Source organism: Ranitomeya imitator, chromosome 5, assembly GCF_032444005.1.
Source record: "Ranitomeya imitator isolate aRanImi1 chromosome 5, aRanImi1.pri, whole genome shotgun sequence".
Lineage (NCBI taxonomy): Eukaryota > Metazoa > Chordata > Amphibia > Anura > Dendrobatidae > Ranitomeya > Ranitomeya imitator.
In genome coordinates, this window is record NC_091286.1 from 13275925 (window position 1) to 13302732 (window position 26808).

The 26808-nt window shown below is 45.8% G+C and overlaps 1 protein-coding gene across 4 annotated transcripts in view; it reads left to right on the top strand.

Moving 5' to 3' along the window:
* Window positions 1-3370: 3370 nt before the first annotated feature.
* Window positions 3371-26808, top strand: part of DAAM2 (dishevelled associated activator of morphogenesis 2) — a 249283-nt gene continuing 225845 nt past the window's right edge. The window contains exon 1 of one of the 4 annotated variants that reach the window (XM_069768319.1): window positions 3371-3796. The gene's annotated coding sequence lies outside the window, so the exon portion shown is untranslated. Of the gene's footprint in view, window positions 3797-24579; window positions 24711-26808 lie in introns of those variants that run through there. The other 3 variants (XM_069768322.1, XM_069768318.1, XM_069768317.1) reach the window with 3 other exon arrangements.

Sequence of the window (26808 nt, forward strand, 5' to 3'; positions counted from 1 at the left end):
CAAAGGGAACTCTGGATGTGCCTTCGGACCGGCCGGTCTCAGCCAGCCCTGTTAGCAGTGCTCTGGATTGCGGATCCCGAAGTCTTCAGTAAAAGGTAAAGAGACTGCAACCTTGTGTCCTCGTTATTAACTGCGCCTCACATCATCACCACCTACACTACTGGGAAGCCCTGGGGACATACTTCACCTGTGGGAAGGTATACCATCCAGCTGCCATAACATCACCCCAGTGGACCCCTAAGCAGCGTCGGTCACCCTGACCGAACACCACAGGTGGCGTCACGATCCCTTGACAAACTTTCACCACCTTTCATTGGACGCCCCAGCCACCGTGACAACCCCAGCACCGAGACAGAGAGGACCGGTACCGAGTAACCCGCGGCCCTGCGTCTGGGGGCGCTCCATGATACATTTAGGGAATGATGATATTCCTATGTGTGATACATGAAGGGAATGATGATATTCCTATGTGTGATACATGCAGGGAATGATGATATTCCTATGTGTGATACATTTAGGGAATGATGATATTCCTATGTGTGATACATGAAGGGAATGATGATTTTCCTATGTGTGATACATGCAGGGAATGATGATATTCCTATGTGTGATACATGCAGGGAATGATGATATTCCTATGTGTGATACATTTAGGGAATTATGATATTCCTATGTGTGATACATGAAGGGAATGATGATATTCCTATGTGTGATACATGAAGGGAATGATGATATTCCTATGTGTGATACATGCAGGGAATGATGATATTCCTATGTGTGATACAGGCAGGGAATGATGATCCCATGTGTGATACATGCAGGGAATGATGATATTCCTATGTGTGATACAGGCAGGGAAGGATGATATTCCTATGTGTGATACATGCAGGGAATGATGATATTCCTATGTGTGATACAGGCAGGGAAGGATGATATTCCTATGTGTGATACAGGCAGGGAAGGATGATATTCCTATGTGTGATACATGCAGGGAATGATGATATTCCTATGTGTGATACAGGCAGGGAAGGATGATATTCCTATGTGTGATACATGCAGGGAATGATAATAATATTCCTATGTGTGATACAGGCAGGGAAGGATGATATTCCTATGTGTGATACATGCAGGGAATGATGATCCTATGTGTGATACATGCAGGGAATGATAATAATATTCCTATGTGTGATACATGCAGGGAATGATGATATTCCTATGTGTGATACATGCAGGGAATGATGATATTCCTATGTGTGATACATGCAGGGAATGATGATATTCCTATGTGTGATACAGGCAGGGAAGGATGATATTCCTATGTGTGATACAGGCAGGGAAGGATGATATTCTTATGTGTGAAACAGTGGGGCAAAAAAGTATTTAGTCAGTCACCAATAGTGCAAGTTCCACCACTTAAAAAGATGAGAGGCGTCTGTAATTTACATCATAGGTAGACCTCAACTATGGGAGACAAACTGAGAAAAAAAAATCCAGAAAATCACATTGTCTGTTTTTTTATCATTTTATTTGCATATTATGGTGGAAAATAAGTATTTGGTCAGAAACAAAATTTCATCTCAATACTTTGTAATATATCCTTTGTTGGCAATGACAGAGGTCAAACGTTTTCTGTAAGTCTTCACAAGGTTGCCACACACTGTTGTTGGTATGTTGGCCCATTCCTCCATGCAGATCTCCTCTAGAGCAGTGATGTTTTTGGCTTTTCGCTTGGCAACACGGACTTTCAACTCCCTCCAAAGGTTTTCTATAGGGTTGAGATCTGGAGACTGGCTAGGCCACTCCAGGACCTTGAAATGCTTCTTACGAAGCCACTCCTTCGTTGCCCTGGCGGTGTGCTTTGGATCATTGTCATGTTGAAAGACCAGCCACGTTTCATCTTCAATGCCCTTGCTGATGGAAGGAGGTTTGCACTCAAAATCTCACGATACATGGCCCCATTCATTCTTTCATGTACACGGATCAGTCGTCCTGGCCCCTTTGCAGAGAAACAGCCCCAAAGCATGATGTTTCCACCACCATGCTTTACAGTAGGTATGGTGTTTGATGGATGCAACTCAGTATTCTTTTTCCTCCAAACATGACAAGTTGTGTTTCTACCAAACAGTTCCAGTTTGGTTTCATCAGACCATAGGACATTCTCCCAAAACTCCTCTGGATCATCCAAATGCTCTCTAGCAAACTTCAGACGGGCCCGAACATGTACTGGCTTAAGCAGTGGGACACGTCTGGCACTGCAGGATCTGAGTCCATGGTGGCGTAGTGTGTTACTTATGGTAGGTCTTGTTACATTGGTCCCAGCTCTCTGCAGTTCATTCACTAGGTCCCCCCGCGTGGTTCTGGGATTTTTGCTCACCGTTCTTGTTATCATTCTGACCCCACGGGGTGGGATTTTGCATGGAGCCCCAGATCGAGGGAGATTATCAGTGGTCTTGTATGTCTTCCATTTTCTAATTATTGCTCCCACTGTTGATTTCTTCACTCCAAGCTGGTTGGCTATTGCAGATTCAGTCTTCCCAGCCTGGTGCAGGGCTACAATTTTGTTTCTGGTGTCCTTTGACAGCTCTTTGGTCTTCACCATAGTGGAGTTTGGAGTCAGACTGTTTGAGGGTGTGCACAGGTGTCTTTTTATACTGATAACAAGTTTAAACAGGTGCCATTACTACAGGTAATGAGTGGAGGAAAGAGGAGACTCTTAAAGAAGAAGTTACAGGTCTGTGAGAGCCAGAAATCTTGATTGTTTGTTTCTGACCAAATACTTATTTTCCACCATAATATGCAAATAAATTGTTAAAAAAACAGACAATGTGATTTTCTGGATTTTTTTTTCTCAGTTTGTCTCCCATAGTTGAGGTCTACCTATGATGTAAATTACAGACGCCTCTCATCTTTTTAAGTGGTGGAACTTGCACTATTGCTGACTGACTAAATACTTTTTTGCCCCACTGTACATGCAGGGAATGATGATCCTATGTGTGATACAGGCAGGGAAGGATGATATTCCTATGTGTGATACATGCAGGGAATGATAATAATATTCCTATGTGTGATACAGGCAGGGAAGGATGATATTCCTATGTGTGATACATGCAGGGAATGATGATCCTATGTGTGATACATGCAGGGAATGATAATAATATTCCTATGTGTGATACATGCAGGGAATGATGATATTCCTATGTGTGATACATGCAGGGAATGATAATATTCCTGTGTGTGATACATGCAGGGACTGTTGCTGCAGCCATGGTTACACTGTATCAATCACTCGCCAGTCCCCTGATGGCAGGGTGCCCCTCCTGTGCTGGCAGTGCAGCGGTCCCTTTAAGGCTTGTGCACAGTAGCAGCGCCCGCCCAACCTCCTGCCTGAGCTCTGGAATGGCAGCGGCAGTCCCTGATGTTCTCCTCTGCAGAGCACTGCACACACCCGGCTCTGCACAGCAGCGCTGCCCCGGCCTCCTGTGCCCTGCGGTGGACCCCCCGGCAGCCTGAGACCCCCGGAGCCTGCACCACTGGTAAGGCCTCTGCCGCCCTCCTCTGCCAGCACCGAGGCTTCTGTATCTGTCCGGTTCTCCCCAAAATCTGAACAGCTGCGGAAACAAGTGGAGCAGACAGAGCTCAGGAGCCATTAACCCTCCTCCTGCCGGGCACAGGGGCATCACCAGGGGCATCACCAGGGGCCAGGGATGGCAGGGGAGGATCATGGTGTGTTGTGCTGCTGACACCTGGGAGCATCTACTGGAAGGAGGATGGAGCCGAACCTGACCTCTACCTGCCTGTAAGTCGCCTTTATTCACAAATGATAATGTAGTAGATCTTACCTGCAGTCCTATGTAACAGTGATTCCTGAGTACAGATAATGTAATAGATGTCACCTGCAGTCCTATGCAACAACACAGATAACAGTCATAACTGAGTACATATCACGTAATGTCACCTGCAGTCCCATGTAACACCACAGATAACACAGTGATAACTGAGTACAGATATTGTAGTAGATGCCACCTGCAGTCCTATGCAACAACACAGATAACAGTGATAACTCTGTGAGTACAGATAATGTAGTAAATGCTACCTGCAGTCCTATGTAACACCACAGATAACACAGTGATAACTCTCTAAGTACAGATAATGTAGTAGATGTCACCTGCAGTCCTATGTAACACCACAGATAACACAGTGATAACTCTGTGAGTACAGATAATGTAGTGGATGCTACCTGCAGTCCTATGTAACACTACAGATAATACAGTGATATCTCTCTAAGTACAGATAATGTAGTAGATGTCACCTGCAGTCCTATGTAACACCACAGATAACACAGTGATAACTCTGTGAGTACAGATAATGTAGTGGATGCTACCTGCAGTCCTATGTAACACCACAGATAATACAGTGATATCTCTCTAAGTACAGATAATGTAGTAGATGTCACCTGCAGTCCTATGTAACACCACAGATAACACAGTGATAACTCTCTAAGTACAGATAATATAGTATATGTCACCTGCAGTCCTATGTAACACCACAGATAACACAGTGATAACTCTCTGAGTACAGATAATGTAGTAGATGTCACCTGCAGTCCTATGTAACACTACAGATAACAGTGATAACTCTGTGAGTACATATAATGTAGTAGATGCTACCTGCAGTCCCATGTAACACCACAGATAACACAGTGATAACTCCCTGAGTACAGATAATGTAGTAGATGTCACCTGCAGTCCTATGTAACACCACAGATAACACAGTGATAACTCTCTAAGTACAGATAATGTAGTAGATGTCACCTGCAGTCCTATGTAACACTACAGATAACAGTGATAACTCTGTGAGTACATATAATGTAGTAGATGCTACCTGCAGTCCCATGTAACACCACAGATAACACAGTGATAACTCCCTGAGTACAGATAATGTAGTAGATTTCACCTGCAGTCCTATGTAACACCACAGATAACACATGGACTGGCTGGCTCTGCTACTGACTCCCTTGTTTCCCATGGTTTCTTCTCTCGGCTTGGCTACACTGTTGCACGTCTGATCGTGGTCGTTGTCCCGGTTGTCAGCGATGGCGCACCACTAGCTATCTATATGGCGCACCACTAGCTATCTATATGGCGCAGCACTAGCTATCTATATGGCGCAGCACTAGCTATCTATATGGCGCACCACTAGCTATCTATATGGCGCACCACTAGCTATCTATATGGCGCAGCACTAGCTATCTATATAGCGCAGCACTAGCTATCTATATGGCGCAGCGCTAGCTATCTATATGGCGCAGCCCCAGCTATCTATATGGCGCAGCGCTAGCTATCTATATGGCAGCAGCACTAGCTATCTATATGGCGCAGCGCTAGCTATCTATATGGCGCAGCGCTAGCTATCTATATGGCGCACCGCTAGCTATCTATATGGCGCAGCACTAGCTATCTATATGGCGCACCACTAGCTATCTATATGGCGCACCACTAGCTATCTATATGGCGCAGCACCAGCTATCTATATGGCGCAGCACCAGCTATCTATATGGCGCACCATTAGCTATCTATATGGCAGCAGCACCAGCTATCTATATGGCGCAGCACTAGCTATCTATATGGCGCAGCACTAGCTATATGGCGCAGCACTAGCTATCTATATGGCGCAGCACCACCTTTCTATATGGCGCAGCACTAGCTATCTATATGGCGCAGCACTAGCTATCTATATGGCGCAGCACTAGCTATCTATATGGCGCACCACTAGCTATCTATATGGCGCACCACTAGCTATCTATATGGCGCAGCGCTAGCTATATGGCGCAGCACTAGCTATCTATATGGCGCAGCACTAGCTATCTATATGGCGCAGCACTAGCTATCTATATGGCGCACCACTAGCTATCTATATGGCGCAGCACTAGCTATATGGCGCAGCACTAGCTATCTATATGGCGCAGCACTAGCTATCTATATGGCACAGCAGTAGCTATGTATATGGCGCAGCACTAGCTATCTATATGGCGCAGCACTAGCTATCTATATGGCGCAGCACTAGCTATCTATATGGCGCAGCACTAGCTATCTATATGGCGCAGCACTAGCTATATGGCGCAGCACTAGCTATCTATATGGCGCAGCACTAGCTATCTATATGGCGCAGCAGTAGCTATCTATATGGCGCACCACTAGCTATCTATATGGCGCAGCACCACCTTTCTATATGGTTTCAGGCTGTGTCTCTGGCTTCAGCTTTTAGTGACATCTTGGAGTTTCCTTGATCTCCGGATGTTGCTTCGTGTTCACGTCTGATTTTATGTTACAATGTATCTGTTTGCTCTTCAGCCTTGTAATTGTTTTCATAGAATGTCGGCGATTTGTATCTGAACCATTTACTTACCTATCCAGAATGTACAGAGAATTATGAATTGAAGACCTGTTTTTAGTTTAACCCCTTCAGCCCCTGTGGGACTGTATTGCAGGTGCACAGAACTATTCAAGCAATTAGCTGCAGTCCTATGTAAAGCAATAGGTTCCACTATTGTGGCCACATGACAAACTCCATATTTTCGCATCAATCAAAAGTAACTGGCACAATTGCCCCTGACAGGCTCTGCTCTGCTGCATCTAACCACCTCCGCTCTGCTGCATCGGTCCTGCGCATTATACGTCTGCGAGGGGTTAATAAGGCTGACGTGCGCTCCTCCGCTGTCGCTACATGTTTTATACGGTAAATCTGAGTGTTGTGGAAATCTGAAAACAGATGCAGGTGTTTGTGGTTTTGGCGCAGCGTCGAGAAGTATGTGCGCTGTGGAAGAGTCCAAAGGTTTATAGCTGGAGGAGAAAGTCTTCAAGAAGTGCAAGCCAACAGGTGACAGAGAAACAACAGAAGGTTACTACCCCAGAAACAGGGAAAGGGGTCCTGGGATCAGTGCAAATCACCCGCCTGATGAGGAATCAGTAACTGGAGGAAATGTTTCTGAAACTGTAAAGTCAGGACTGATCGTTAAACAAGTACACAGAGGCTGCAGTACCAGATGCTACTACTAGAGGGCACTGTTGTCCCTTGCTGCCTCCCAGCTGTTGGTTGTATGCTGCTTCTCTGAAGAAGAAGAAAGGCCTCTGTGTGCTGAGGCTTCTGTTCAGTATAACAGCAAAAATGTCCCAAGTGATGCCAGAGACAGAACAAATGACAAGTAAGAGGCGTCCACATGGGGCATCTTGAAATTCGCTTAATACCGAACATTCGCCTTGTTTCCTTCTTGTGTCAGATGCAATATATATGATCTGGGATTCTGCTTTAATTCTGATGTCAAGGTACATAAAAAAATGGAAAGAATCTAAAGTAGAAGATCTTCAGCTCTGAAAATGAAAAAGGGAAACTGTAGAGTGGCAGTGAGCGTAGATGTAGAGGAGGCAGTGAGTGTAGATGTAGAGGAGGCATTGAATGTAGATGTAGAGGAGGCAGAGAGAGTAGAGGAGGCAGTGAGTGTCGATGTAGAGGAGGCAGTGAATGTAGAGGAGGCAGTGAGTGTCGATGTAGAGGAGGCAGTGAATGTAGAGGAGGCAGTGAGTGTAGATGTAGAGGAGGCATTGAATGTAGATGTAGAGGGGGCAGCGAGTGTAGATGTAGAGGAGGCAGTGAGAGTAGATGTAGAGGAGGCAGTGAGTGTCGATGTAGAGGAGGCAGTGAGTGTAGAGGAGGCAGTGAGTGTAGATGTAGAGGAGGCATTGAATGTAGATGTAGAGGGGGCAGTGAGTGTAGATGTAGAGGAGGCAGTGAGAGTAGATGTAGAGGAGGCAGTGAGAGTAGATGTAGAGGAGGCAGTGAGAGTAGATGTAGAGGGGGCAGTGAGTGTAGATGTAGAGGAGGCAGTGAGTGTAGATGTAGAGGAGGCAGTGAGAGTAGATGTAGAGGGGGCAGTGAGTGTAGATGTAGAGGAGGCAGTGAGAGTAGGTGTAGAGGGGGCAGTGAGAGTAGGTGTAGAGGAGGCAGTGAGAGTAGATGGAGAGGAGGCAGTGAGAATAGATGTAGAGGAGGCAGTGAGAATAGATGTAGAGGAGGCAGTGAGAATAGATGTAGAGGAGGCAGTGAGTGTAAATGTAGAAGGCGCAGTCAGTGTAGATGTAGAGGAGTCAGTGAGAGTATGTGTAGAGGAGACAGTGAGAGTAGATGTAGAGGAAGCAGTGAGTGTAGGTGTAGAGGGACAGTGAGAATAGATGTAGAGGAGGCAGTGAGTGTTGATGTAGAGGATGAAGTGAGTGTAGATGTAGAGGGAGCAGTGAGTGTCGATGTAGAGGGGGCAATGAGTGTAGATGTAGAGGAGGCAGTGAGAGTAGATGTAGAGGAAGCAGTGAGTGTAGGTGTAGAGGGACAGTGAGAATAGATGTAGAGGAGGCAGTGAGTGTTGATGTAGAGGATGAAGTGAGTGTCGATGTAGAGGGGGCAATGAGTGTAGATGTAGAGGAGGCAGTGAGAGTAGATGTAGAGGAGGCAGTGAGTGTTGATGTAGAGGAGGCAGTGAGTGTAGATGTAGAGGGAGCAGTGAGTGTCGATGTAGAGGAGGCAGTGAGTGTCGATGTAGAGGAGGCAGTGAATGTAGAGGAGGCAGTGAGTGTAGAGGAGGCAGTGAGTGTAGATGTAGAGGAGGCAGTGAGAGTAGATGTAGAGGGGGCAGTGAGAGTAGATGTAGGGGAGGCAGTGAGTGTAGATGTAGAGGAGGCAGTGAGTGTCGATGTAGAGGGGGCAGAGAGTGTAGATGGAGAGGAGGCAGCAAGTTAAATGGAGGGGACATTGAGTTCAGATGTAGAGGAGGCAGTGAGAGTAGATGTAGAGAAGGCAGTGAGTGTAGATGTAGAGGAGGCAGTGAGTGTAGGTGTAGAGGGGGCAGTGAGAGTAGATGTAGAGGAGGCAGTGAGAGTAGATGTAGAGGAGGCAGTGAGAGTAGATGTAGAGGAGGCAGTGAGAGTAGGTGTAGAGGAGGCAGTGAGAGTAGATGTAGAGGAGGCAGTGAGAGTAGGTGTAGAGGAGGCAGTGAGAGTAGATGTAGAGGAGGCAGAGTGAGAGTAGGTGTAGAGGAGGCAGTGAGAGTATGCCTAGATGAAGCCAGTGATTTGCAGTGAGTGTAGATGATTTCGATGTTGGAAGATCTGCACATATCACCAGTTTGCTTTGTTTTTGCCTGAGGTGGTTTTCTTGGAGTAACAATCAGCTGAGGGTGGTAAATCTCCTACTTGCTGACTGCTCGGGTTCCTGCTTTTTATTTCTTATACACTGAGTTTATGAGTTTATACAATGATTATTCCCCAGTGCTGCTCATACAGTTGTCCCCAGATTCTCCGGTTTGGAGGTTGTTTTCCACATCAGTGATGATAGTGTTATACTGAAGCGCCATGGACATTCGGGTGTGAGTCCAGAACATTGGCGGCTCACGAATGTCATAGCTCTGCATGAATGGCCTCCTTGGCCTGGAGCTTATCCTGATCACTAATGACAGATGTAATTAGGACATTGGGTTGTGGGTACCATGCAGGGAGCAGATCTCCTAGGTTGGGTGGGGATAAAATGATGGGTATGAACGCAGAGCTGTGGTGACATCGCATGACACCAATTGATAGATTCGCGGATTTCAGAGTAAGGCCTCATTGAAATGAAAAGGTAAATAACTGACAATTTTCATCATTGATTGGTCAGTGTGTCTTCTTTTACTTTTAAAGTTTCACCAATGATTTTCTCATATATTAAAAAAAAATTACCGTAAAAAGTTTCTCCCCCCAAATACAACGTTAAAAACAGGCAGCAGCGGGATTGCACACAGATGGCATCCATGTGCTGTCAGCTACTTCCATGGACCCATAGACTAGTGTACATTATGTCAATCTATAATTTTGATAAACAGCCAAATTGGTCCATAAAAAAAAAATATAGCACAGAGAAGGGCCCATAAACTGCTACTCAGGGGCCCCTTTACCATCAGGCCCTGCAAACATTCCCTGTCCAGCTGAAGCCACTACAGCAGGCTCAGGAGACAGATGTGCTGCACTTTTATGGATCCTGGCTCTGATTGTTTAATGTATTTTAGATACTTTTATGTAAACATGAAAAAGAAAATACAAACCTGTATCACAAAGTTACAACATTTGTCACAAGATAACCCATTTGTGTCTGCTGACTCCAGTTACTCCCAGTATAACGGCTTCTCCAATTAGTACAGAATTCCAGTAATGAGATTTTATTGTTCTGCAGGTTAATACATTCCATGCATTACCCCATAAAGAAACTTCACCTGCACTTCCAGCTAAGACGAAAACGATAAAGGATCATTAGATCAAAACAAGCATTTACTAGGGTCAAACTATGAGGTTGTAAAACCCCCAATTACTACATACGGTATGTCTGTGCACATAGCAAGGAGCTGTTGGAAAAGGCATTTTCATGTGCTGGAACCCTCACCCCAAAGCAGTATGTGTAATTCGGTTTACCAATAATAACATTTTAATATATCTACAATAATAATGTCTCTCTGTATAAAAATATAACTACTATAATACTGCTCCTATATACAAGAATATAACTATTATAATACTGCTCCTATGTACAAGAATATTACTACTATAATACTGCCCCTATGTACAAGAATATAACTACTATAATACTGCTCCTATGTACAAGAATATAACTACTATAATACTGCTCCTATGTACAAGAATATAACTACTATAATACTGCTCCTATGTACAAGAATATAACTACTATAATACTGCTCCTATGTACAAGAATATAACTACTATAATACTGCTCCTATGTACAAGAATATAACTACTATAATACAGCCCCTATGTACAAGAATATAACTACTATAATACAGCCCCTATGTACAAGAATATAACTACTATAATACTGCCCCTATGTACAAGAATATAACTACTATAATACTGCTCCTATGTACAAGAATATAACTACTATAATACTGCCTCTATGTACAAGAATATAACTACTATAATACTGCCCCTATGTACAAGAATATAACTACTATAATACTGCTCCTATGTACAAGAATATAACTACTATAATACAGCCCCTATGTACAAGAATATAACTACTATAATACAGCCCCTATGTACAAGAATATAACTACTATAATACTGCCCCTATGTACAAGAATATAACTACTATAATACTGCTCCTATGTACAAGAATATAACTACTATAATACTGCCTCTATGTACAAGAATATAACTACTATAATACTGCCCCTATGTACAAGAATATAACTACTATAATACTGCTCCTATGTACAAGAATATAACTACTATAATACAGCCCCTATGTACAAGAATATAACTACTATAATACTGCCCCTATGTACAAGAATATAACTACTATAATACTGCTCAGATGTACAAGAATATAACTACTATAATACTGCTCCTATGTACAAGAATATAACTACTATAATACTGCCCCTATATACAAGAATATAACTACTATAATACTGCCCCTATGTACAAGAATATAACTACTATAATACTGCCCCTATGTACAAGAATATAACTACTATAATACTGCCTCCTATATACAAGAATATAACTACTATAATACTGCTCCTATATACAAGAATATAACTACTATAATACTGCCCCTATGTACAAGAATATAACTACTATAATACTGCTCCTATATACAAGAATATAACTACTATAATACTGCCCCTATGTACAAGAATATAACTACTATAATACTGCTCCTATGTACAAGAATATAACTACTATAATACTGCTCCTATATACAAGAATATAACTACTATAATACTGCCACTATGTACAAGAATAGAACTACTACTAGATGGTGGCCCGATTCTAAAGCATCGGGTACTCTAGAATATGTATGTACGTCGCACTGTGATTGGGGGTTAAATTCTGCCCCAATATCGCTGATTGGTCGCGGCCAGCCGGGCGAGACAAATCAGCGAAGCGTGGTTGAAATCCCGCACCAATTCGCGGCCGGACTGCGTTTCGCTGATTGGTCACTGTTGACCGGGCACGACTTATCACCGAAGCAGTGTTTAAATCCCGAGGCAATATCGCTGATTTGTCGTGGCCGGCCGCGTAGTATATAGCGCAGCCACGCAGTAGATAGCACAGCAGCGTAGTATATAGCAGCCACGTAGTATATAACACAGCTCACGTAGTATACAGCAGCCACATAGTATATAACAGACAGCCACGCAGTATATAGCAGACACGTAATATATAGCAGCCACGTAGTATATAGCACAGCTCACGTAGTATATAGCAGCCACATAGTATATAACAGACAGCCACGCAGTATATAGCAGTCACATAATATATAGCAGTCACGTAATATATAGCAGCCACGTAGTATATAGCACAACCACGTAGTACATAGTACAGCCACGTAATATGTAGCAGCCACGTAGTATATAGCACAGCCACATAGTATATAGCACAGCCCACGTAGTATATAGCACAGCCCACATAGTATATAGCAGCCACGTAGTATATAACAGACAGCCACGTAGTATATAGCAGTCACGTAATATATAGCAGCCATGTAGTATATAGCACAACCACGTAGTATATAGCACAGCGATGTAGTATATAGCAGCCATGTAGTATATAACACAGCCCACGTAGTATATAGCACAGCCACTTAGAATATAGCAGCCACGTAGTATATAGCACAGACAGCCACGTAGCATATAGCAGTCATGTAGTATATAGCAGTCACGTAGTATATAACACTGCCCACGTAGTATATAACACAGCCCACGTAGTATACAGCAGTCTCGTAGTATATAACACAGCCCACGTTTTATATAACACAGCCCACGCAGTATATAACACAGCCCATGTAGTATATAGCAGTGTGGGCACCATATCCCTCTGAAAAAAATAATTAAAATAAAAAATAGTGATATACTCACCCTCTGGCGTCCAGCGAAGCTGTCCCGATGCGCGCGATGCTGCCGCCAGCTTCCGTTCCCAGTGATGCATTACGAAATTACCCAGATGACGTAGCGGTCTCGCGAGACCGCTAAGTCATCTGGGTAATTTTGCAATGCATCTCTGTGAACGGAAGCTGCCGGCCGCATCGCGAGGAGCGGGAAAGCTGCGGAGGCGACGGAAGGTGAGTATATAATGATTTTTTATTTTTTTTCTTATTTTTAACATATCTTTTTACTATTGATGCTGCATAGCCAGCATCAATAGTAAAAAGTTGGTCCGGGATGGGGCGACACACTGGCGCTGACTGGAGGGGAGTAGGGAGGAGCCAATTCACGGCCGGACTAAGCCTGTTGCTGATTGGTCGCGGCAGGCAATCAGCGATGTGGGATTTCCATTACAGACAGACAAACAGACGGAGGTGACCCTTAGACGATTATATAGATAGATAATACTGCCCCCTATGTACAAGAATGGAACTATTTTTTTTTTTTTTTTTAGATATTTACAGGTAAATGATTCCTATTTGAAAACATCCGATAATGATAGGTTGGGAAGACCTATCACTTTCTGGAATTTATCAGTTAATTGGGAATGTAAATGCTGAGAAGATAGAGTTTAAAATGAATGAAAATAAGGCTGGAATATTTCTCAGTACAGTGGAGTAATTTAGATGAGGATATAGACGTTGCCTTAATATTTTACATAATCATATTAAAGCCGTTAACTATTGAAATGAATCCGTCTTTTGTCTGAAATGTGATGACAAAGAAGTCAACTTTGTGCCTACAATACGGAGTGGTGTTGTGTTAAGACATTTCTGGAAAAAAAAGTTCTTGGTAAATATCCAGGAAATAAAGATACAGGAAATAATGGGCAATTATCCGCCTGTGACATCAGAAATGCCTCATAGTAAAATTGTTCTGATTGCGAGAACGTGGGGTAAATGCCCAACTGTAGAGGAATGGGAGGAGACAGTCCAGAAAACACTGAATTATGAGAAAATCTGCTCTAGTAGATGGGGAAATGTTATAGAGGGGGAGAAAATACGGCCAATAGGGGAAATCACAATTGTCAATAGGAATCTTCTCTATGTATTTGTGCTTCTGCTGCGGCCGGTGCCGGTGTGTTGCGGAGATGGATTACATGTATGATTGTTGGTATTGGTTCTTACTGTTTCCTAAATGTTTATTGTAATGTAAAAGCAAAAAAACAACTTGAGATCTCTGTGTGACGGATATAATACAGTGAGGACACCGGGGTGATGGATATAATACAGTGAGGACACCGGGGTGACGGATATAATACAGTGAGGACACCGGGGTGATGGATATAATACAGTGAGGACACCGGGGTGACGGATATAATACAGTGAGGACACCGGGGTGATGGATATAATACAGTGAGGACACCGGGGTGATGGATATAATACAGTGAGGACACCGGGGTGATGGATATAATACAGTGAGGACACCGGGGTGACGGATATAATACAGTGAGGACACCGGGGTGATGGATATAATACAGTGAGGACACCGGGGTGATGGATATTATATAGTGAGGACACCGGGGTGATGGATATAATACAGTGAGGACACCGGGGTGACGGATATAATACAGTGAGGACACCGGGGCGATGGATATAATACAGTGAGGACACCGGGGTGATGGATATAATACAGTGAGGACACCGGGGTGATGGATATAATACAGTGAGGACACCGGGGTGATGGATATAATACAGTGAGGACACCGGGTGATGGATATAATACAGTGAGGACACCGGGGTGACGGATATAATACAGTGAGGACACCGGGGTGATGGATATAATACAGTGAGGACACCGGGGTGACGGATATAATACAGTGAGGACACCGGGGTGATGGATATAATACAGTGAGGACACCGGGGTGACGGATATAATACAGTGAGGACACCGGGGTGATGGATATAATACAGTGAGGACAGGGCCGGCGTCAGCACCCGGCGCACCTGGGCAAATGCCGGGGCCCTGGGAAGAGAGGGGGGCCCACTCACGCTGTAATAGATACAGCTGGGAGAGCAGAGCAGGAGATAACATGCTCTCTCCTCCCACAAAGTCACTGCTGGCTGCGTTCTCTTAACCCCTATGTGCCAGCTCTGACACAAGCATCTTCTCACTCAGTCAGTGCAGCCAGGCAGGCACACATAGGGGTTAAGAGAAGGCAGCCAGTGTGATGTTGCTTGTGGGCGGAGAGAGCACATTGGCTGGCTGCAGTGCTGAGCTGAACTTATCAGGCAGATTCCGGAGGAGCTGCTACCAGCAACTAAGTGAGTGCAAAGGTATCCAGCAGTGATTGCAGATGGTCTTATGGCTCAGTCTGCTGCTGTCTGTCTCCGCTGCCTAAAAATGTGGGTGATGTCTGGAGGAGCAGCTGGTGGGGTGCAGCCTGTAGCCGCCCAGCTCACCCAGAATACATGCATGCTGCACCAAACCTGCACCAGTGGGGTAGGAAGAAGCTTAACCCCTTCCCATCTGTATGAAGGTTATTGCTAAACCTTAAAGATAACAATCCGACCCGCATAAATGGGGTTAACCAGATGCCAGGAGGAAGGGGAGCTGCTGAAATGGATAAAACTGAGCTGTGGGCTGTATGTTGGGGCCCCATGGCCCCAGGCTGGTGACTGGAGGGACTCTGCCCAGTGCTGGCATGTGGGTGATTTCTGCTCCGGAGTCTCAGCTTCTCTCCTCCACATCACACTGTGCAGTCACAGCAACATTGGTTGTGTCTGTCCAGGTCCCAGCAGCTTCCACTGCTCCCACCAAGGACATGGCATCACTTAACCCTTCCCCTGCAGCCACCGGGAACAAATCCACATTATTCCTTGATTAAATCAGGTTCCAACCCAATAGAGGAGCAGACATTTCCTGCTGCCATTAGGGTCCGGGAGGGGGTGACATTGGCTGCCCTGCTACTCTGTAGTGGGGGGGGTGACAAGTGTAACATGGGGTAACGATGAAGGAGAAATGCACAGGATAATAGTGAGCGTGACAGAGGGCAGTGTATGGTATGGAGCAGTCAGGGGGTGGGCTGCAGGATCCCCCCATACTGTACATGACTGCTCGGGACAGGGAGGCGTTTAATGAGCTTCTAATGACGGGGCACTAATTGGGTCATTAGGGTTTGTGGAAAGGATTCAGCATCAGGTCCCTCATTAATGCCCGAGCCGCCTGTTACTTTGTAGCACAGATCTGTTAGGGCCGCAAAACCAAACAACGTTGTTTATGTAGAAAAGTCTTTGTTTCATAGAAAAACGCAAAACAGAAAAGATTTTCTGATACAACAACGCCCTGCTCACGACACTGCACAGCACCTCTCCTGTATATATAAACTGCACAGCACCTCTCCCCCTGTATATATACACTGCACAGTACCGCTCCTCCTGTATATATACACTGCACAGCACCTCTCCCCCTGTATATATACACTGCACAGCACCTTTCCTCCTGTATATAGACACTGCATAGCACCTCTCCTGTATATATACACTGCACCTTTCCTCCTGTCCTATATATACACTGCCCAGCACCTTTCCTCCTGTATGTATACACTGCACAGCACCTCTCCTGTATATATACACTGCACAGCACCTTTCCTCCTGTATATATACACTGCACAGTACCACTCCTCCTGTCCTGTATATATACACTGCAGAATTTACAATAGCTGTCACTCATGTAAGAAGTGAAATCTGGCATTGTAATATACATTTCTCTGCCGTATCTGTGCATCATAAAGCGGGGTATGTGTTAAAGGGGGGGGCCCACTGAGACTCTTTCGCCCGGGGCCCTCGAAAACCTGGAGCCGGCCCTGAGTGAGGACACCGGGGTGATGGATATAATACAGTGAGGACACCGGGGTGATGGATATAATACAGTGAGGACACCGGGGTGATGGATATAACACAGTGAGGACACCGGGGTGATGGATATAATACAGTGAGGACACCGGGGTGATGGATATAATACAGTGAGGACACCGGGGTGATGGATATAATACAGTGAGGACACCGGGGTGACGGATATAATACAGTGAGGACACCGGGGTGATGGATATAATACAGTGAGGACACCGGGGTGATGGATATAATACAGTGAGGACACCGGGTGATGGATATTATATAGTGAGGACACCGGGGTGATGGATATAATACAGTGAGGACACCGGGGTGATGGATATAATACAGTGAGGACACCGGGGTGATGGATATAATACAGTGAGGACACCGGGGTGATGGATATAATACAGTGAGGACACCGGGGTGATGGATATAATACAGTGAGGACACCGGGGTGATGGATATAATACAGTGAGGACACCGGGGTGATGGATATAATACAGTGAGGACACCGGGTGATGGATATAATACAGTGAGGACACCGGGGTGATGGATATAATACAGTGAGGACACCGGGGTGATGGATATAATACAGTGAGGACACCGGGGTGATGGATATAATACAGTGAGGACACCGGGGTGATGGATATAATACAGTGAGGACACCGGGTGATGGATATAATACAGTGAGGACACCGGGGTGATGGATATAATACAGTGAGGACACCGGGGCGATGGATATAATACAGTGAGGACACCGGGGCGATGGATATAATACAGTGAGGACACCGGGGTGATGGATATAATACAGTGAGGACACCGGGTGATGGATATTATATAGTGAGGACACCGGGGTGATGGATATAATACAGTGAGGACACCGGGGTGATGGATATACGGTAATACAGTGAGGACACCGGGGTGATGGATATAATACAGTGAGGACACCGGGGTGATGGATATAATACAGTGAGGACACCGGGTGATGGATATAATACAGTGAGGACACCGGGGTGATGGATATAATACAGTGAGGACACCGGGGTGATGGATATAATACAGTGAGGACACCGGGGTGATGGATATAATACAGTGAGGACACCGGGTGATGGATATAATACAGTGAGGACACCGGGGTGATGGATATAATACAGTGAGGACACCGGGGTGATGGATATAATACAGTGAGGACACCGGGGTGATGGATATAATACAGTGAGGACACCGGGGTGATGGATATAATACAGTGAGGGCACCGGGTGATGGATATAATACAGTGAGGACACCGGGGTGATGGATATAATACAGTGAGGACACCGGGGTGATGGATATTATACAGTGAGGACACCGGGGTGATGGATATTATACAGTGAGGACACCGGGGTGATGGATATTATACAGTGAGGACACCGGGGTGATGGATATTATACAGTGAGGACACCGGGGTGATGGATATAATACAGTGAGGACACCGGGGTGATGGATATAATACAGTGAGGACACCGGGTGATGGATATTATATAGTGAGGACACCGGGGTGATGGATATAATACAGTGAGGACACCGGGGTGATGGATATAATACAGTGAGGACACCGGGTGATGGATATAATACAGTGAGGACACCGGGGTGATGGATATAATACAGTGAGGACACCGGGGTGATGGATATAATACAGTGAGGACACCGGGTGATGGATATAATACAGTGAGGACACCGGGGTGATGGATATAATACAGTGAGGACACCGGGGTGGCGGATATAATACAGTGAGGACACCGGGGTGATGGATATAATACAGTGAGGACACCGGGGTGATGGATATTATACAGTGAGGACACCGGGGTGATGGATATAATACAGTGAGTGCTTGAGGCCATTCTCACATATCCGATAATAATGTATCCATATTACATTCATCCTTTTGCCTCTTGGACACATTTTGCTGCATCAGGACCAGAAATGATGGTTTGTGGCGAGAGATCTGCTGCCTCATGTTCCAGTTGGTTTCCTGGGAGAGTCACAGTCTCAGGGTCCACTGAGCCCTCAGACCAAAAGGACTAAAATTAGCCAGAGATGTTTTCTTTTTGTGGGATGCAGGGTCTGCTGAGGATATGTGACACAAGACGCTGACTCCCACCCATTACCCAGCCCCCAATGAGAATATATCTAACCACCTTACTAATGTTTCATCAGGAATATGTGAGATTCTGCATCTACTGCTATAAATAATGTAACCAGTGACCTGTGGAATCAGGAGGAAACCGCAACCAAGAGCAAAACATGTCAGCGCCTCAATGCTGCTCTACTAATGATGGCACCGGGGTAAGAAACATCACGTATCAAATGAGCAGGCAGTATTATAGCAGTTATATTCTTCTACATAGGGGCGGTATTATAGCAGTTATATTCTTATACATAGGGGCGGTATTATAGTAGTTATATTCTTGTACATATGAGCAGTATTATAGCAGTTATATTCTTCTACATAGGGGCGGTATTATAGCAGTTATATTCTTGTACATAGGAGCAGTATTATAGTAGTTATATTCTTGTACATAGGAGCAGTATTATAGTAGTTATATTCTTGTACATAGGGGCAGTATTATAGTAGTTATATTCTTGTACATAGGGAGCAGTATTATAGTAGTTATATTCTTGTACATAGGGGCAGTATTATAGTACTTATATTCTTGTACATAGGAGCAGTATTATAGTAGTTATATTCTTGTACATAGGGGCAGTATTATAGTAGTTATATTCTTGTACATAGGGGCAGTATTATAGTAGTTATATTCTTGTACATAGGGGCAGTATTATAGTAGTTATATTCTTGTACATAGGGGCAGTATTATAGTAGTTATATTCTTGTACATAGGGAGCAGTATTATAGTAGTTATATTCTTGTACATAGGGGCAGTATTATAGTAGTTATATTCTTGTACATAGGGGCAGTATTATAGTAGTTATATTCTTGTACATAGGAGCAGTATTATAGTAGTTATATTCTTGTATATAGGGGCAGTATTATAGTAGTTATATTCTTGTACATAGGGGGCAGTATTATAGTAGTTATATTCTTGTACATAGGGGCAGTATTATAGTAGTTATATTCTTGTACATAGGGAGCAGTATTATAGTAGTTATATTCTTGTACATAGGGGCAGTATTATAGTAGTTATATTCTTGTACATAGGGGCAGTATTATAGTAGTTATATTCTTGTACATAGGAGCAGTATTATAGTAGTTATATTCTTGTATATAGGGGCAGTATTATAGTAGTTATATTCTTGTACATAGGGGGCAGTATTATAGTAGTTATATTCTTGTACATAGGGGGCAGTATTATAGTAGTTATATTCTTGTACATAGGGGCAGTATTATAGTAGTTATATTCTTGTACATAGGGAGCAGTATTATAGTAGTTATATTCCTGTATATAGAAGCAGTATTATAGTAGTTATATTCTTGTACATAGGAGCAGTATTATAGTAGTTATATTCTTGTACATAGGAGCAGTATTATAGTAGTTATATTCTTGTACATAGGAGCAGTATTATAGTAGTTATATTCTTGTACATAGGGAGCAGTATTATAGTAGTTATATTCCTGTATATAGAAGCAGTATTATAGTAGTTATATTCTTGTACATAGGAGCAGTATTATAGTAGTTATATTCTTGTACATAGGAGCAGTATTATAGTAGTTATATTCTTGTACATAGGGGCAGTATTATAGTAGTTATATTCTTGTACATAGGGGCAGTATTATAGTAGTTATATTCTTGTACATAGGGGCAATAAATCATGTTATAATCCACAGAAATATTCCCTCCACATATCTCAGTATCAGTTTGCTCAATCTTGTACTATTCCATGCTGAGTACACACAATCCATTGCCTTCTAGCACAGGGTCCATGGAGGCCTTTTCCCCATAGGGCTGTTGACCCGGGGTCCTGGGAGCCTGATCCATTTCAGAGACGCAATCTCATCCAGATGGCAGTCAGTGTCCTTGTAGTGCGGGCGAGCAGCGCGGCGGGGTCCTTACATCATGGAAACTGCGCTCGCTGCACTGACTTACATGCTGGAATTTCACAAATGCAACTTAATGCTCTTTGCTTCCTTGTAAGGCAGCCGAGTTACATCTATATTCCTGCCTAACCCCTATAGTGTTGAGAAGAGCCAAAAATGCTGGTGCAGACGGCCACTTATAGACCCCGGACCATGAATGCAATGCTGGGATAGATTGTACTCACCTGTCCTACAGTCACCCCCCAGTAATGGCTGATAACAGGGAGAAATAGATTCAGGGGCGCACATATAGATTGCATTCACCTGTCCTACAGTCAGCCATTCCCTAGTGAGAAATGGCTGATAACAGGGAGCAGTAGTGTCCTTGTAGTTGCTGAGTGTCACATGATGGCGGTATTTTCAGATCTCCACTCCTACATGCCAACATTCGGGAGAACTGGATAACCCATAATTATTGAAGATGGCATCATCCTCGTCTAGACGGCGGGCGGAAACCATGGCGACTGCGCTACTTTATATCAATGTGAACCGGTTCAAAATTTCTAATATATTTCGTGTTTAATTTCTAAACTCTCTGCTTCTTGTCAGTGAACGCAGACACAGAAGATTAGAGAAGGTAAGAGCCTGTTCAGACCTGATACATCTGACAGTTTAGGGCTTCACACTGTATCGTCCGTCTAGGAGGCTGCGGATGCGGAGATAAGGGGGCTCATAAGTCAGAGACCCCAACTCCATTTCCAGTCCAGTGCATTTCCATTCCCGCCATGGATGTGACGGCGTCGGCCTCCCTGTCCCAGACTTCAGCATGTAGTGAATTGGGTCAGTGCCCCCTATGTTACCACCCGCCGCCCCTTTATTCTCACCCCTTGTGGCCCTCAAATCTCCCATCTAAGTATAAGGATGCAACAAATCTTCCCTGCAAATAACTGTAACAAGATGGCAACAATGTAACAAGTCATTTATAAACACTGGCTTCCTGGAGGCCCCGCAGAGCGTCACGGGCACTTTGGGTGTTCGGACAAGTGCCAGGGAAACCCTATCCCGTGTTCTTCCTGCCACTGGGAATATTCCACATGGCTGGCAATCCCATTATACGAGGATGGCAGCGGCTGCAGGAAATTCTCAGCAGTTCGTGGAGACCCCCGTCCTGCAGTGGACATGGGGGTGATGATTTATGCAGCATAGATGATGGAGGACGGACACATGGACACCAGCAAGGTCCTCTCCACCATAACCAGCACCTCCCAGTACATATAAACACTGAGTAATTCTCTGCACATCTTAAAGGTTGTTCTCACAATATTAAAGGGGCTGTGCAGGACTGTATATGGATGGCCTATTCCTAGGATAGGTCATCAGTGTCAGACTGGTGGGGGACACGTGACATAAGTGTCAGATTGGTGGGGGGACACGTGACATAAGTGTCAGATTGGTGGGGGGGCACGTGACATCAGTGTCAGATTGGGGGGACACGTGACATCAGTGTCAGATTGGGGGGACACGTGGCATCAGTGTCAGATTGGGGGGACACACATGACATCAGTGTCAGATTGGTGGGGGGGCACGTGATATCAGTGTCAGATTGGTTGGGGACATGCGACATCAGTGTCAGATTGGTGGGGGGGCACGTGACAGTGTCAGATTGGGGGGACACGTGACATTAGTGTCAGATTGGGGGGACATTTGACATCAGTGTCAAATTGGTGGGGGGGCACGTGGCATCAGTGTCAGATTGGTGGGGGGGACACGTGACATCAGTGTCAGATTGGTGGGGGTACACGTGGCATCAGTGTCAGATTGGTGGGGGGACACGTGACATCAGTGTCAGACTGGTGGGGGGACACGTGGCATCAGTGTCAGATTGGTGGGAAACACGTGACATCAGTGTCAGATTGGGGGGGACACGTGACATCAGTGTCAGTTTGGGGGGGACACGTGACATCAGTATCAGATTGGTGGGGGACACTTGACATCATTGTCAGATTGGGGGGACACGTGACATCAGTGTCAGACTGGTGGGGGGACACGTGACATCAGTGTCAGATTGGTGGGAAACACGTGACATCAGTGTCAGATTGGGGGACACACGTGACATCATTGTCAGATTGGGGGGGACACGTGACATCAGTGTCAGATTGGGGGGGACACGTGAAATCAGTGTCAGATTGGGGGGGACATGTGACATCAGTGTCAGACTGGTGGGGGACATGTGGCATCAGTGTCAGATTGGTGGGGGGACACGTGACATCAGTGTCAGACTCTCTCCACAGAGGCAGAGTGCACACAATGTATGAGGCTGGGCTCCTGTCTCCCGGGCTCCCGTCTCCTGGGCTCCTGTGTCCTGGGCTCCTGTGTCCTGGGCCCCTATCTCCTGGGCTCCTGTGTCCCGGGCTCCTGTGTCCCGGGCTCCTGTGTCCCAGGCTCCTGTGTCCCGGGCTTCAGTGTCCTAGACTCCTGTGTCCCGGGCTCCTGTGTCCTGGGCCCCGGGCTCCTGTCTCCCGGGCTCCTATCTCCTGGGCTCCTGTGTCCCGGGCTCCTGTGTCCCGGGCTCCTGTGTCCTGGGCTCCTGTCTCCCGGGCTCCTGTCTCCCGGGCTCCTGTCTCCCGGGCTCCTGTGTCCCGGGCTCCTGTGTCCCGGGCTCCTGTGTCCTGGGCTCCTGTCTCCCGGTCTCCTGTCTCCCGGGCCCCTGTGTCCCCGGCTCCTGTCTCCTGGGCTCCTGTCTCCTGGGCTCCTGTGTCTCGGGCTCCTGTCTCCTGAGCTCCTGTGTCCTAGACTCCTGTCTCCCGGACTCCTGTGTCCTGGGCTCCTGTCTCCCGGGCTCCTGTCTCCTGTGTCCTGGGCTCCTGTGTCCCGAGCTCCTGTCTCCTGGGCTCCTGTCTCCTGGGCTCCCGTGCCCCGGGTTCCTGTGTGTCCTGGGCTCCTGTGTCCTGGGCTCCTGTTTCCCGGGCTCCTTTGTCCTGGGCTCCTGTGTCCCGGGATCCTATCTCCTGGGCTCCTGTCTCCTGGGCTCCTGTCTCCCGGGCTCCTGTCTCCCGGGCTCCTGTCTCCTGGGCTCCCGTGCCCCGGGTTCCTGTGTGTCCTGGGCTCCTGTGTCCTGGGCTCCTGTGTCCCGGGCTCCTTTTTCCTGGGATCCTGTCTCCTGGGCTCCTGTCTCCCGGGCTCCTGTCTCCTGGGCTCCCGTGCCCCGGGTTCCTGTGTGTCCTGGGCTCCTGTGTCCCGGGATCCTGTCTCCTGGGTTCCTGTGTGTCCTGGGCTCCTGTCTCCTGGGTTCCTGTGTGTCCTGGGCTCCTGTGTCCCGGGCTCCTGTCTCCTGGGCTCCTGTGCGTCATGGGCTCCTTTGTCCCGGGTTCCTGTGTCTCCTGGGCTCCTGTGTCCTGGGCTCCTGTGGACTTCTGTGCCTAGATATCACCAGCTGCTATTATTCTATTGCATCAGCCTAGAAAGCTGGATGGCAACACTGCAGGAATGGTGGCTGTCTGTCACCCAGCTTTCCCAGTGCCAGAGGCTGGATACAATGATTCTTATGGTTTCTGCAGCATATTGGGACGAGGGTGTAATAATAGCCGGGGCATCATACAATGAGCTGGGAATGTGGGGGATAATGAAGCCCCCTCTGATCTATATGCAGTGTGGAGGGGCCGGGTATGTGGCTGAGGAATGCCCAGCGTGCTGGGAGGGGGCTGCAGTGTCACAGTCTCTGTCCTCTGTCTCTGCTCTCACTCTGCAGCTCACAGGGGACAGTAATGGGGACGATTCCCAGGATATTGTACCATGATGGGAGCCTGAGACTGGGACATACTGGGACCAGTGAGATGATTGGTGTACGGTAATGATGACAGTCTGTCTGCTATTTATCTATCATCTATCTATTTATATCTATCATCTATCTATCTATCTATCTATCATCTATCTATGTCAAGTGTGATTTAAAAATCCTGTATTACATGTAAGAGGTGTAGCAGAGCTGAGATAGTAAAATGTGTTATGTATGTTACATAGGACTGCAGGTGACATCTACTACATTATCTGTACTCAGAGAGTTATCACTGTTATCTGTGGTGTTACATAGGACTGCAGGTGACATCTACTACATTATCTGTACTCAGAGAGATATCACTGTTATCTGTGGTGTTACATAGGACTGCAGGTGACATCTACTACATTATCTGTACTCAGAGAGATATCACTGTTATCTGTGGTGTTACATAGGACTGCAGGTGACATCTACTACATTATCTATACTCACAGAGATATCACTGTGTTATATGTGATGTTACATAGGACTGCAGGTGACAGGTGACATCTACTACATTATCTGTACTCAGAGTTATCACTGTGTTATCTGTGGTGTTACATAGGACTGCAGGTGACATCTACTACATTATCTGTACTCAGAGAGTTATCACTGTGTTATCTGTGGTGTTACATAGGACTGCAGGTGACATCTACTACATTATCTGTACTCAGGGAGTTATCACTGTGTTATCTGTGGTGTTACATAGGACTGCAGGTGACATCTACTACATTATCTGTACTCAGAGAGTTATCACGGTGTTATCTGTGGTGTTACATGGGACTGCAGGTTGCCGTTCGCTCCCTTACATTTTGCAGTATATGTTCTCGGTGGAATAGATGTGCACTCGGATCACTGCACTTCTGGGGGCAGATACTTTGTATTGATGCTGATTCGCCTCTTCTGTATCCGCTGATGAATGATACAATGTGACAGATCTGGACGTTCCGTGGATCTCATAGATCTTCTCTCTTTTTGCCATTAGTCTGTGATTTGTTTGGGTGATTGGTATGACACATGAAGGGTGAGCTGTGATTGGTTAACTGGCCATGGATGGTCTCTGTTCCTTATGGTTGGATTAAGATTAACACCGCCCTGGAATAACAGGAAGTAATGTACTACTACTGACAGATCCAGCTGTGCCTGCACTACCGCCCCCATCATCTCACATGGCTGATTATACAGGTGACCTCCCGACACATGAGGCACCGAGAACCTCAAAAACAACCTGAATGTAGAGAGCCACTGGATGAGGAGCGAAGTAATCCAGCCCCATAATCCTCGCTGACACCATAGACAGTGTCTTATGTGGGAGATAACTGCAGTAGCCATAGACAGGCAGCATGCAGGCGTACCACAGGTACCAGCAGGCGGTGTCCTGTGTCATCGATGAATGCCATAATACAAGGACTGGTGTAATACAGAGATGTGCGATATTCCAGATGCAGACATCCCACCACAGGGCCACATGAGGTCTGGCATTGTCCTGCATTAGGAGGAACCCGGGGCCAACCGCACCAGCATATGGTCTCACAAGGGGTCTGAGGATCTCATCTCGGTACCTAATGTGTTATGATCTGGTGGCCTAGGAGCAGCATGTGACGTACTCTGGAGAAGGTGGTACCTGTACTGACCGCAAACCCTGAACTAGCAGCGCAACTAGAAGTAGCCGTGGGGGGTACCTAACACTCCCTAGACCCCTCGACACAGCCTAAGAACTAACTTCCCCTAAAGATAGTTTTCCCGTTTCTATCTTGCCTCTGAGAAAATCCCCAAAGGATAGACAGCCCCCCACAAATATTGACTGTGAGAGGAGAGGGAAATAACATACGCAGATATGAAATCAGGATTTAGCATAGGAGGCCATACTAGCTAAAAAGAAAGAAAAGGACAGAGTACTATGCGGTCAGTATAAAAACACTAGAAAATATCCACCACAGAAAATACGAATCACCACATCTGACTAAAGACATGGAGGGTATATCTGCATCTCCAGAGACACAGCTTGGCTGCAAAAAATCCTTCACAGACTAAGCTGGACAAGACAAAACATGAAAAATGCACAGAACTATAAGGCCCACAGCAGGTGGACAGCAGAAACAAAGCCAGGACTTATCTTTGTTGAAAAGCA